This window comes from Triturus cristatus, chromosome 4_2 (genome assembly GCF_964204655.1).
Source record: "Triturus cristatus chromosome 4_2, aTriCri1.1, whole genome shotgun sequence".
In the NCBI taxonomy this organism is placed as follows: Eukaryota; Metazoa; Chordata; class Amphibia; order Caudata; family Salamandridae; genus Triturus; species Triturus cristatus.
The window spans coordinates 70632882-70645510 of NC_140586.1; the positions used below are offsets into that span (position 1 = coordinate 70632882).

The window sequence follows — 12629 nt, forward strand, 5'->3', positions numbered from 1 at the left end:
TCTGTATGTGGTGTCTAGGCGAGCACCACGACTCCACGGACTGCGACGCCTGCCAACACCTCAAGCCAAAGTCCCGGCGAGAGTGCCGGAAGAAGCTTCATTCTCTCGGTCCCGGTCGGAGTTGTCTCGTCCCCGGCCCCTTCAACGCCGGCAGGTGCCTATTCTTTCCAGTTCCGCCGTCAATCGCCCTCTGGGGCCCGGGGCTGTCGTTCACCACTTATTGGTAAGTCGCGGCGCATGTCGCCGAGGTCCTCGACCTCACTTTAGTCTGTTGTCAGGGGCGCTGGTTCTCGGAACATTCTGGATGTGCGCCCTCGACAGTCGTCTCCCCGCTAGCTGCCCTATCCGGGTGCGTGGGCGACTCAGGCCGAGCTGGAGGTCTATGCCGCGGCTCTGCAGGCCTCCCTTGGGTCCTCTCCCGTCCCTGGGGCATCCTCCGGGCCTCCGCTACTTGTGGGGTCCCCGACGGACTCGCCGGTGGTTTCGCCCCCAGCTCCAAATGAGTCCTTGCCCTCCAGGGACATCGGAGATGTGGTATCGTCAGGGCGCGACCCGGCTGGGTCCCCCTCTACGATCCATATGGCGTCGTCAAGGTGCGGCCAGGCTGGGTCCCCCTCTACGACCCATTGCACCCCGCGGGGCTCCCTGTGGCGTCGCAGGTGGTTGCTGGTGCTCAAAGCCTCGCTTTCAGCACGCCTCGGCCTTCCGGGCAGGCGGCCGCCTGTCTGGAGTAAACTCGCCTCCCCGGCTGTACTTCCACTTCTTACTTTGGCGTCGGAGGCTGTTGTGGTTGAGGCTAAGTCGGCGCCGGTGCGGCGCCCGAGGCTTGCCTCCCCAGCTCCGGCGCCATCTCCTTCTTCGGAAGGGGAGCTTGTCGTGGATTCGGCGCCGTACGAGGCTCGGTCGGCACTGACTAAAGTCGTTTTGGCACCGCATCAACGCCGGGTTGTTGACTCTTCTTCGGAAGCGTCTGGAGAGAGTTTGGCGTTGGCCTCATGCCCGGCGATTCCGGATGTATTCTTGCCTGTGCCGCTCTTAGAATATGTGGACCCGGCAGGATCCCCGCCTCCTCGGGAGCCCCCGGACCCGGCAGGCTCCTCGCCTCCTCAAGAGCCCTATCAGAACCCCCATTCGTCAATGGGGCTCCCCTCAGTTGGGCATTGGTCGCACCCTCAGTGTCTTGGGAGGGTTAGCTTGCAGCCCTCACCTACTGATGAGCTACTGTCCCCTCCACGGAGGGCTACCGAGGCTGGTGCAGCTTTTCTGAGATTCGGATTTTGAACATGCAACCCCCTTCAGCACCCTTGTCTGTGGACCCATTACTTGATGTCCTTCACCGTGGGTCAGGGAATGTGGAGCCGCTTCTGCCCTTTGAAGCTTCTCTTTATGATGCCCTTTTGGGTACCTGGGTTCGGCCAGCTACCGGTGATACAGTGGCTCGTTCTGTCTTGCACTGCCACCGTCCTGCTCCACATGATCCAGTTTGCTTATTTGTGCATCCTGACGTGCAGGGGTTTGTTTTGCAAACTGCCTTCCCTTCCTTGTCCCGGCTAATGCTTCCTCCCTCACCGGAGTCCAGATGGCTTGAGTCATGGGGTCGGAACACCTTTGCCTCCACTAGTGCTGCCCTACGGTTACTAAATACAGTATGTATCCTGGCTCGGGCTACCTCTGCCCTGTGGGTCTCTGCAGAGTCTATGCTCTCCGCCACCACTGAAGGCGCTCGTGTTGACCTCCTTCATGTTCTCCACGATGGCCGTGACCTTGCTGAGTTTACGATTCGCTCCGCCTTGGATACTGCTGATTCCTTAGCCCGGGCTATGGCTGGTTCCATTGCCTTGCGGCGCCATGCTTGGTTGCGGGATAGCGTCTTCCTGGAAAATATCCGGGAGAGACTTGTTGATTTACCCATTGATGGGGTTTTGTTATTTGTTGCCCACGCCGAGTCGGCTGTTCAGCGCCTCCTTGCCCTCCCCCTTAGGCCTGTGTTCCTCAGGCGTTTGTTCTGGGGTGGTACTTTTTCATTTAGCATCCTTTTGATGTTTCATTTAGCATCCTTTGGATGCATTATGAGTTTTGAGCTAGCAGTTCGCCTACTGTGGCAGTGTTCCACAGATTGTTGTGTCTAGTCCTCTGACTCTGGCTTGTCGTATGAGGTGTTCCCCGTTGTTTGGGTGTGCATACTCTGTGTAGGCTACTTGTATGCTATTATATAGCTCTGCTTTATGTCGACTGGGCCTAAGACATCCCTTGGCCTCTATGCGTCACCTGGTGCTCTTATCTGCCGTTTTACGGTGCTCAATGTTGTGCCTTGGTGTCATCTTCTATACGTCATGGGTTCTCTTGCTTATTTGCCTCATTCTCCTCCTTGGGAGGTTTTTGGGGTGTTTATCTTGCTTTAAATGCAGCTACCGTCAGCCATTACTGCACTAGGTGTGTTCCTCTACAACCATGTTGCATAGTCGTGACTCGTTTACCCGTCTTTGCTATATATATATATATATATATATATATATATATATATATGTATTTATGTATATATATACAAGTTTCATGGGTAACTTCTTCCTACGTCTTCCTCTCTTTGAGGCTGCAAGGTCTGGTCCAATGTCTCCATGTGTCAGGGAGCTTTTCAGTGATGCATGCGGGATTGCCAATAAGGTCCCTTTTTGCGTTCCACTTACTGGGGTGGTTCCCCAGTTTTACACTGCTCCCTTCTTCGTGTTCAGATACTGAACGATTCTCTCTTCTGGACAAGGGTTACTTTCCTTCCAGTCGGGGGGTGTGGTCTAGAATTCTGAGATTCTTCCTCTGTTTCTACGCCTTGGTACTTTGGTGCCTCTGCTGCCCCTTCCTTCGGATGTACCTCCTTCTTTAGGTTCACCCTATATTATATCAGCTGGGCATGCAGGACGGCTCTTCTGATGTCAGTCGTCCTAGGTCTACACCCTGTATATCTGTATTTCATGTGTTGGTTCTCACCTTGGTCTTCCAGCTGCCTGGTCGAGCAGTCTTATGCTTATTTTAGCTATGCCACCTTATGATCTCTGTGGCTGTTTGCTCTGTGCATGTCTCTGTGGTGGCCTGCATCAGCGTGCTTCAGATTGTCACTGTTTGCCCCTGTTCCCCCTTTTGGGACTGGGTGTGCACTTGGCGTGTTTCTTGTTTCCGCCTGTAATTCTAAAAACATTGCTGAGTTCTACCTCTTGACGTTTGGTTCTTAGCTGTAGCCTCTTCGGCCTTCCTTCCGTGGGCTAGCCTGGTAGGCTCTGGTTGCATCTCTTCATGTTTCTTCTCAACCTTTGGTCGGTGTTCACATAGTGCGCCATTAAGCTGAGAGTGGTCCTTCTTCCTCTCTTTCTTTTGTTCTTGTATATGGCTGGTGCCGTTTCTACCTCCCATGCTTATACAGGTATGGTGTAGCGCCATTCTGGTGTTTTTTGGGATGTCTTTCATCCCATTATCTTTTGCTTTTCTGAGCTATTTGGGTTGCTGTCTGGCTGTTCCACCACAGCCTCCCCCATTTGTCCGTCACTCTGTTGCCGGCTCAAGTGCTTGGCGCTTTCTGTTGTTCTGTCGCAGACCCACCTCCCCTTTGGGGTATGGCTGTGGTATCTATTCTAAGTTAAGGAATCTGCGGCTAGATGTCTCTATCAGATGTATGAGTTACTTACCTTCGGTAACGATGTATCTGGTAGAGACGTTGTCTAGCTGCAGATTCCTTAACGCCCACCCAGCCTCCCCGTTCTGCGAGGACCTTGCCAAGTGGGGTTCTCTGCTGGCCTCTTTCAGTTGCCATTGGTTTTTCTCTCACGGGTGCTCACATTGTTGCGTCCCTTTGAGAATTGCCATAATACAGCTGACTAACTGTAAGGGGTTTCTTTCCTGTAAAATGGTGCCTTATGATTCACCTTCACCAGGAGATTAATATTTTTCCTTTCTTCTCCTGCTGCCTTCCCTCCCTCCCTCTCGCCTTCTCTATTGACTCAGGGTTCTGGTCTCCTCTACGGTCATCTTCTTTGGGGGTCTGTTGACCTCTGTTTCAGACCTCCATTACTATAGGGGCAGTGCCAGTCTTTTCAAACCTTTCTGCAGTGGACTGTTCTCTCTGTGCTCCGTTCTTGCTAGACGACACAGTTCTACATGGTAATGACAGTCTATTTCTGTCTGAGATATTCTTCCCTTGTTGCACTTAGGGAAGGGTTTTCGCTTAGCTTGCGGGGTTCTTTCTCACAGCTTTTTCTCTTATATGTAGGCAGTGTCTAATTCTGTCTTTTACGATGGTGTCTTGCACCATCCTCCTTCTTTATTCACGGATCTTTCATCCCTCGCACACTGTTCCCATACTTTCACAGTTAGTTGTTGGTGGCTCCGCGTTGTGCCGTGGAAAAGTTTCTCCGAAGAAAACTGACGTCAGCGCGCCGGGAGGGACTTATATGACCTCCCTGACATCATGTATGTGGACGACGTCAGGGCGGGGTAGTTTGGCGCCATCCCCCGGCGCGCAGAGGTGCTGCTGCAAAAAAAATTTCGGATCCAGTCTGACGCCTGGGGATATCCTAAGTTAAGGCATCTGTGGCTAGACAACGTCTCTACCAGATACATCGTTACCGAAGGTAAGTAACTCGTACCATCAGCAGCCAGCCCCCGCCTTACCTGTTTTCATGAGTCCATATTCGGGGAGAAAACTTCCACTAGTTTAACACCACCATCAATAGACTATGGCTGCTACCATTGTTGTATGTTGCCCTTTTGAAAACTTTGCTTGCGTATTCATCATCTCACAGTGGGTAAGCATTTATCTACCTTCAAATAGAGGCACCTGGGGAACATGGATCATAGAAAAGGAAAGATGAAACTTAGGACATGGCCTGACAGGTGAAAGGTGTATTCACACTTGCACTTCAAGGGTCAGATATGTTTACAGCTGTTAGGCCAGAAGATCGCTCTGCAAGTTAACACACTACCTGCAGAGAGGTGCATGTAAACACTAACTCCAAGGTTTTAACGTGTCGGGTTGAATCTGCATTTTGAGCTAAAAAGTGTTCTGAAATAGTAACACTTGTTAGCACGAAAATCATTCTAGTTTTTCGTATGCACTGCGTAGTCTGTATTATGCACATGGCAGCTGCAGCAAAGACCCCATGAAATGTTTGTAATCCACTCACTAGGTCAGCTAGCCCTGGTCTTTTTGTTGTATTCAGGTGCTTGCATTTACTACAAGGTATACAAATTACAGTCTGAAAACCAATACTGGGAAAATTACACACAACTGACAAACACACAGTTCAGATCTTTGGAACATACTATCATGACTTGTGTATGAAAAGAGTATTGCCAGGGCAGCATTACACCATTTGCATGTGGAGACCTCTTTACGGATTACAACATTTTAGGATTGACACCAGCCCAGACATTATTTTCAGCATAGCATAATATGCCTAAAAGTCAACCATTAAATGTCTAAAAAAAAATAAAATCCTACCAGCATCTGCTTATTATTAATACAACGGAAGAACAACTTTACAAAGTCATTAGGTCCCAAGAAAATCAAAACCATTCAGTCTAGTTGCAGATTAGTGTTAATAAAGGTCCCTCTCCCAACGCAAGCATGGTGAGTCTTTATGTTCCTAAGGAGGGAAAGGTCTAACATATAAAAAATTTGAAGATAACTCTTATTTGTAAATTAATGTCAGAAACTCCAAAGCCAGACTAAACAATCTCTCGCTTTCTTTTGTACCATTTAAGGCGCAAGCACCTCCGTTTTAAAGTCTGAGAGGGTGGAAAATAATTGATCGAATAGCAAAAATTGCAAATTGGAAGTTACCTTTCCACTGAGGACTGGCAGTTGTTTCCTTGTGGGAGGCACAAAGCCCTGCCTGCAAACCGGCACTGTGACATGAAAGGGAATTGGTGGCTCTATCGTCTCCAGCATTTTGCACTATACAAGACTGAAATGTTGCATGAAAAACTGTGGAAACATCATAACTGGAAAAAAACAAAGACTATTACAATGAAAAAGGGTGAAGTAATAAAACATATGAGATGTACAACGGACTGCATCGCTGACATGGATTAGTTTGAGTTTGAAAGGGGTTTTAAAGCTGTTAAGTGCATCTCTATAACAACAGACTGCACACCAGCATGAGAGCAGGCGGCACTGCAAACAGCCGCCTGCTCTTGAATTCACACTTTCCCCTTCCATCGACCCTATCAAAGCAGTAATGGAGAAGCAGAAGTGCTGCTCCTGTAACAGCAGGATTCTTTGGGCACGCACCAAGCGACTATTGTTTAACGCTAATAGTTTAAAAGGCTTTGGAAGTCTCTTTATGCGTGCTCCAGCAGAGGCCCTGGACACTAGAAAAGAGTAGGGTGTGAGCGTTGACCTTACCTGCCTGTGCAACATAACTGACAATTGGAAGAAATCTAAATAAAGTTTGACAGACCAAAACTTTTTTTTTTTTTTTTTTTTAACTTTGGCAGTTCATTAGCAATAACGTTCACAAAAAATGTATATCAAAGGCAGAACATAAAGTGCTCAATGCAATAAGGGTCAACACAGAGTGCTAATTCATGCAAGAGAGCATAGCCCAAAAGTGGAAAACGGCGAGAGGCTTTTGGGTAAATTGCGTAGTGTATGGGAAATTAATGCCCATTTGAATATGTACTCTGTAATTTTTATGTATGGTAGTTCATCTTTTGAGAAGTTGGTGCCTTTCAGTATGATTTATTGAATATACCATTGAATTTAAAAAAAATGTATTTGTATAATCCCATGCTGGAACCATGTTGTCATATTCAAAAAGTCTGAATAATAACGATAGGGAGCACTGAGGGGCCAAAGATAGGGGGAGGTAGTAATGATGGAACGAGGGGGAGCGGAGAATGTACCCGTCAGCGTGATGTTGAGAGAAAACTGATGGTGCTCTGCTAGGTATAAATGGAAGTATGGTGCCCAGAAAATGGTATCCTATAGGTGGAATACTATAAATTTATGTGATCTACGGAATTCCTTTTCAGTGTGTTCTCCCTCTGACCTTCACTCACAATGACTTCTCTTCCTCCCACTCACTCCTAATTCGCTCCCTCTCGCCCATCTTTAATTCGGCACAATCTTTTTCTACCACACCTTCCTTTCTTCCCAAAACAATGGCTTCTACCACTCTTTATCTAACTCTCACCCTTATTTCACTCACTCACTTCAAATCTATGCGTCTCTGCCTCCTTCTCGATTGCTGTATCTTTCTAGTCCTCATTCTTTAATTTCAATTTTTTCTACCTGTAATTTCTCTTTTCCCCTACCTTTCTATTCCTTTCTCCATCTCTATCCTAGATTTCGGTTTCTCTTGCTTCCTCCTTTTATCCTATCTTTCTGTCCCTTCATTCTCTGGCTCTTCATCTAACTGCTGCAATTCTTTACCTTTCCTGTTTAATACCCTGTTATCTGGTTTGCTCGTCCTTTCACCATTGTTCACTGCTCTCCTTCTTTCCTTATTCCTTTTAATTCCCTTTCCTCTAGTTTGGTTTACCCCTCTCCATGCTCACTTTGACCTGTTGCCCCTCTCCTTTCGTACCTGAGCTTTCTCTCTTCTCCTCTTTCAGGATGTCTGCCACTCTTCTACTCCTGTACCTTTCCTGTGTATTCCCCATTTTTTAGCAGCACTCCCCTTCTGTGCCTCTTCTTCGTTGTCTTAATTTCCTTCTGTCTCTCCTAACCATCATTTTCTCCCCTCTGCTCTTCCCTGACAGGCTTTTTCTGCACCAGGTGCAGCCTTTTGGACCATGTTCTGGAGAGAGGGCCTCCTCCCAGATGGCAGACCTCGGGAATACAGAACGAACCCAGCAACATATTGTGCAATCAGGAATACAGAATAAATCCTTCCTCAAATCATCACCCACAAAATAAAACATTCCTCTCCCCATGTCATCTGCATACCTCCTGAAACTGTGAACATTTGTGTTTTGTCTGTTTTGAGACTTTGAATCATGTTTTAATAATTAAAAGAAAAAGGACAGCCTGACTAAAACGAATTGTGTGTTGTTTCCAGCATATTTTGTGTACAAAGACACCTTACTGTTTGTAGCTCTAGTATATTCTGTGGTAGTGGGTACACACCAATCTGCCTGCAGGTCACAGATCTGCATCCTGGTACGATTGTTCACTAAGTCCATCTGCTAAAGATATGTGTTCAGCCTGCAGGACACAACATCAAGTGAATGTTGCCCAGCTCATCCTTTCTTTCTTTGAAGTTGATTACATGAGTGGCGTTGAGTTGGGTAACTAACTATTCTCCTAATTGTTAGCTTTATCAGATTTGCACTTACTCTGCTATTATCAGCTTTTGAGCGTTTACTTTTGTATTTACATTGATTTATCTATTTATTTTTGTAGTACTTTGAGGGCGTAGTCCCCAAAAAATGATGCAAGTTGGCGATAACGAGGATCAAGGGCAGGGCCATTTGAGGAGAACTTTTGCCAGGTAGGAAGAATAGAAAGGAAGGAGTTTGGGCCTCAATGGCTAAATAACTAAACTGAGCTAGAACATCTGTTATTAATGCCTGCACGTTCCTTTGCCCTCTTTTTATGCACCTAGGGAGGTCTCCTTATGCATCATTCCCTTCATCTACCTCCATTAAAAGAGCTTAGAAACTGCCTGAAGAGCAATATGCAGTGATGAATGTAATGCAACATGACATTTATAGTTTGCAGAAATTCAGGGGGTGAAGATGAGCAGAAGCCTTCACAGTTAATAGTCATGAAATTTTTACTGAATTCACGAACACAGAATATCCTCTGTGCCATATCCTGGAATACCTTTACTAGAGAAATCTGTGTGGCATGTGTAGCCTTAGATTCTCATTTTCTGCATACTCCTCCCATCTAGTGTTTGGATCGGACATTGCAAGTTCTCCAGAATTGGGTCTGTCATAGATTCACATGCTTGTATGATTCCCTGTAAAATAAGTGGAAGTCCCATGATACTAAAGAAAGCAGCAGGCAATGACATAAATAGCAGTTAATGTTAAAAACGTTCACTTAAATAGCTTATCTTTTTTATTTATTTTTTTTAAACAAATTTTATTGATTTATCCAAAGACATAGGCACATACACATACTCAAAGAAAGCTGCAAATAGACAGATTAAGTACAAACTTAGTGTTGAGTAGGATATTACAGTACCACGAGGCAGCACCAATCAACTGCAAGCAAAGAAGAATGGAACTCCCGCCTACCATGGGGAAATGTAATCAAATTGGGGGGTAATCCCCGGCGCCTATTTCGCCATCTGGCAGTAGGAGGTAACGAAATCTATTAAGAGGTATCTCTCCGATCAACACCCAGCCCCCCACCCCCCTACCCCAACTAACCCCTCCTCCCACTCCCATCCCCCCCCCCCCCCCTCCTCGGCATGCCGCTGAGCTAAGACCAGATTCAGAGCTGAAGCCACTGGCAGGCTAGTGATAGTCCACAGTTCATGCATACCGAACCGCCAATGTCTGTGTGAGGGACAAGTATTCACCAAAGAGCATACCATCGTATCGGCGCTCTACTCCATGCAACATCAATGCCACCCAGCCTTAAGTATCATCCGCTGACCCCCCCCCCCCCAGGTCGGAAGAGCCGTCAGTATCTCCAGGCGGGTGTTTTCCCAGCTCCACCAATGCAGCCCACGCTCGCGCCATCTCCAGAGATTTGTCACTCCCAGTGCGGGCGGCCATACGCAACCTACAGTTCCCCTCTGCCCATTTCACTAACTCCCTAGTCCATCGCGCTAAGTTGGGACCCGTCCTTGACTTCCAGTGGCTAGTAATCTCCCTCTGGGCCAAGACCAGCCCCAGGTCAATAAACTTGCTAGTAATTTTGGTCTTGGAAGTGTGTGGTAACCAATGTAACAAACAACAACTCTGCGTCAGCGCTACATCTCTTTCAGTTGTGGCCGCCAATCCAGACGTCACTCCCCGCCAGAACTCTCCCAGGAGTGGGCAATCCCAAAGCATGTGGAGGAACCCCGCCCCCTCTAGGCTGCACCTGGAACCGGGCGTTCCCAGAACACTTCCAGGCCCGCTCTACTAATTCCCCCCATGGCTTGTCCCCGATGGGCTCCCCCAAGTCGTCCTCCCACTTGAGACGTAGGGCCACCAGTGGCGCTCGCAGGCTGTGGTTAATCCGCCTGTAGAGACACGTGACCGCCTTGAGCGTTCCCGCCACGATTGCAACATATTGGCAGGCCAGCGAGGTCTGAGGTTCTGCCATCCCCTCCCGCCAGTGTCTCCTAATGGCTGCCGTCAGTGCGGCATGAAGCAGGAAATCCCCTCGCGGTATATCATGGCGCTCCACCAGGTCATTAAAAGGAAGGAGGGTGCCGTCTTCAAATAGGTCCCCTACCGCAAGTATCCCCGTCTCCTCCCAGTCCCATAGTCTACCCCAGTCACCTCCGTGTGGTAGGGCCTCACACACCACCAGCGGGATCTCCTGAGCATAGGTGGTACGCATGCCCGAGCGCCTGGCCAAACGGTTCCAGCACTTGCGCACCACCTGTAAGTCAGTCGGGAGCTCCCTATTCCTTGTGGGTAAGCACTGCAGTACCCGGAATAGAAGCGCCAAGGGAGGGTCCGGCCCATCAGACTCTTCTCGATGTCTAAGTCTGCCCACCATCCACTTAGTGAACCATTGGAACTGCGCTGCCTGATAATACGCCTCTAGATCCGGCAGGGCAAATACCCCCTCCGCCCTGGGGCGCTGCATGGTGATCAGGGCCACCCTCCGACGCCCCGCACACCATAAGAATCCCGTGAGCAATGTGTTGAGCTGCGCGAATAGCTTGTCTTTTTTATTTATCAGGCTACAGCACCCTCTAGAACACTCGCCTTCAGTCCCTCAGAGTTTCTACTGCACGTCGTGTGATGGTAGTTTCGCTGAGCTCTGCTCAGTTTTCTGCTGTTTTGCTCTATTTGGAAGAAGATTTCACTTCAGTTAAACATTAAGACCTACATTTACAGATTCTGACTGAACAAACATGTCAGAACCAGCAAGGATCGGACTGTTAATGCCATGTGGAAAGAAATGGCTGTACTCCGAGGATCCGCATAAATAAGTGTTTCTACTATTTACATCCTGAACATAAGGTAAAGGTATAGGTATGTAAGGTAGGCTGCACCTTTTCTCAGGACATTAAATGACAAAAAACTATTAAAGACTGAAAAATCCCATAAAAGGGATAGGTCTTATGAACGAGTGCCTCCAGGGTCACCAAAAAGGACAATAAAGACCCTTCATGGGGCATCAGTATACACAAAGACGTCAGAGGTCCGTTTACATGAATCCAAAAAGGAAAAATTCTCAGAACAGGTCCAGTCTGAACCTACTACTCCTTCATTAAAGGAGATACACTTGAAAAGTCACCCTCTTTACTGTCAATCTCTTAATGCAGTTTCTAAACCACATCTTGAATTCTCAATGACAATGACAGTCAACGACCTCGATGACTGCAGTGTCGACAGTTACTACAACAATAATATTAACCTTTACTTGAGCGCCACCATCACTAATCATTTCGGCATCGCTAATAGGCTGGACGACAATACTGTCCATGAAAAAACACTGTTGAAGGTGACACTGTCAACCAAGACATCCTCGACAAAGGTATCAATGGCGAAGGCACTGTCTGCGATATCTGAAAGAAACACGTTAGATTCCTTACCTTAGAATATTCCCAGGCGTCAGGCTGGATCCGAAAAAAAAATTTGTCAGCAATATCCTTGCGCGTCGCTAGGCATCGTCTGCGGCTCGGTGTCCGTCGTCGGCGTCGTGATCGCCAAGATGACGTCGTCGGATTACTTGGCAGCTGCCCTCGCGCGCTCACATCAGTTCTTCTTTTTTCCGCGCCAGTAAGCGCAGATCCGGGAAGAGCATACCCTTTAGTCACTTTTTGACTAAACTTTTTGAACTTTTTTGGTTCCTCTTTGAAGTCGACCTTGACCGGCGGAGTCCCGGCTCCATATCAACCTTCTGGAGCTTCGGGCGATCCGGCTTGCACTGAAGGCATTCCTTCCCTCTGTCCGGGGAAGTATGGTGCAGGTGTTCACGGACAAAACCACCGCCATGTGGTATTGCAACAAACGGGGTGGGTGGGGTCGTGGACCCTTTGTCAGGAGGCTCTGCGCCTCTGGGCATGGCTGGAACATCAGGGCATCACCCTGGTGGTTCAACACTTGGCGGGCTCTCTGAGTGCCAGGGCGGACAAACTCAGCCTCCGGTGCATGATGGATCATGAATGGCGTCTGAACTCGGACGTGGCGCAAGGCCTCTTTCGGCAGTGGGGAGAGCCTTGGTTAAATCTATTCGCCACCGAAGAGAACGCGCAATGTAATCGGTTCTGCGCGTTGGAATTTCCAAGGCGGCACTCGCTCGGCGACGCTTTTCGACGCAAGTGGAGTTGCGGTTTGTTGTACGCCTTTCCACCTATACCACTTCTGCCCAGAGTGCTGAAGAAGATCAGGCGCGACTGGGCCCAAGTCATCCTTGTGGCTCTGGATTGGGCACAAAGATACTGGTATCCCTAGCTGATCAGCCTTCTCTTTTCAAGTCCCCTGTTGTTGCTCGATTCTTTAAAGGCATTACTCACATG

General features: G+C 48.2%; 1 protein-coding gene across 1 annotated transcript in view; it reads left to right on the forward strand.

Moving 5' to 3' along the window:
* The window catches only part of PRKCSH (PRKCSH beta subunit of glucosidase II), a 377155-nt gene extending 369128 nt beyond the window's left edge, over positions 1-8027 (forward strand). Inside the window, exon 17 of the mRNA XM_085600555.1 lies at positions 7750-8027. The gene's annotated coding sequence lies outside the window, so the exon portion shown is untranslated. The remainder of the gene's footprint in view (positions 1-7749) is intronic.
* The last annotated feature ends 4602 nt before the right edge of the window (positions 8028-12629 follow it).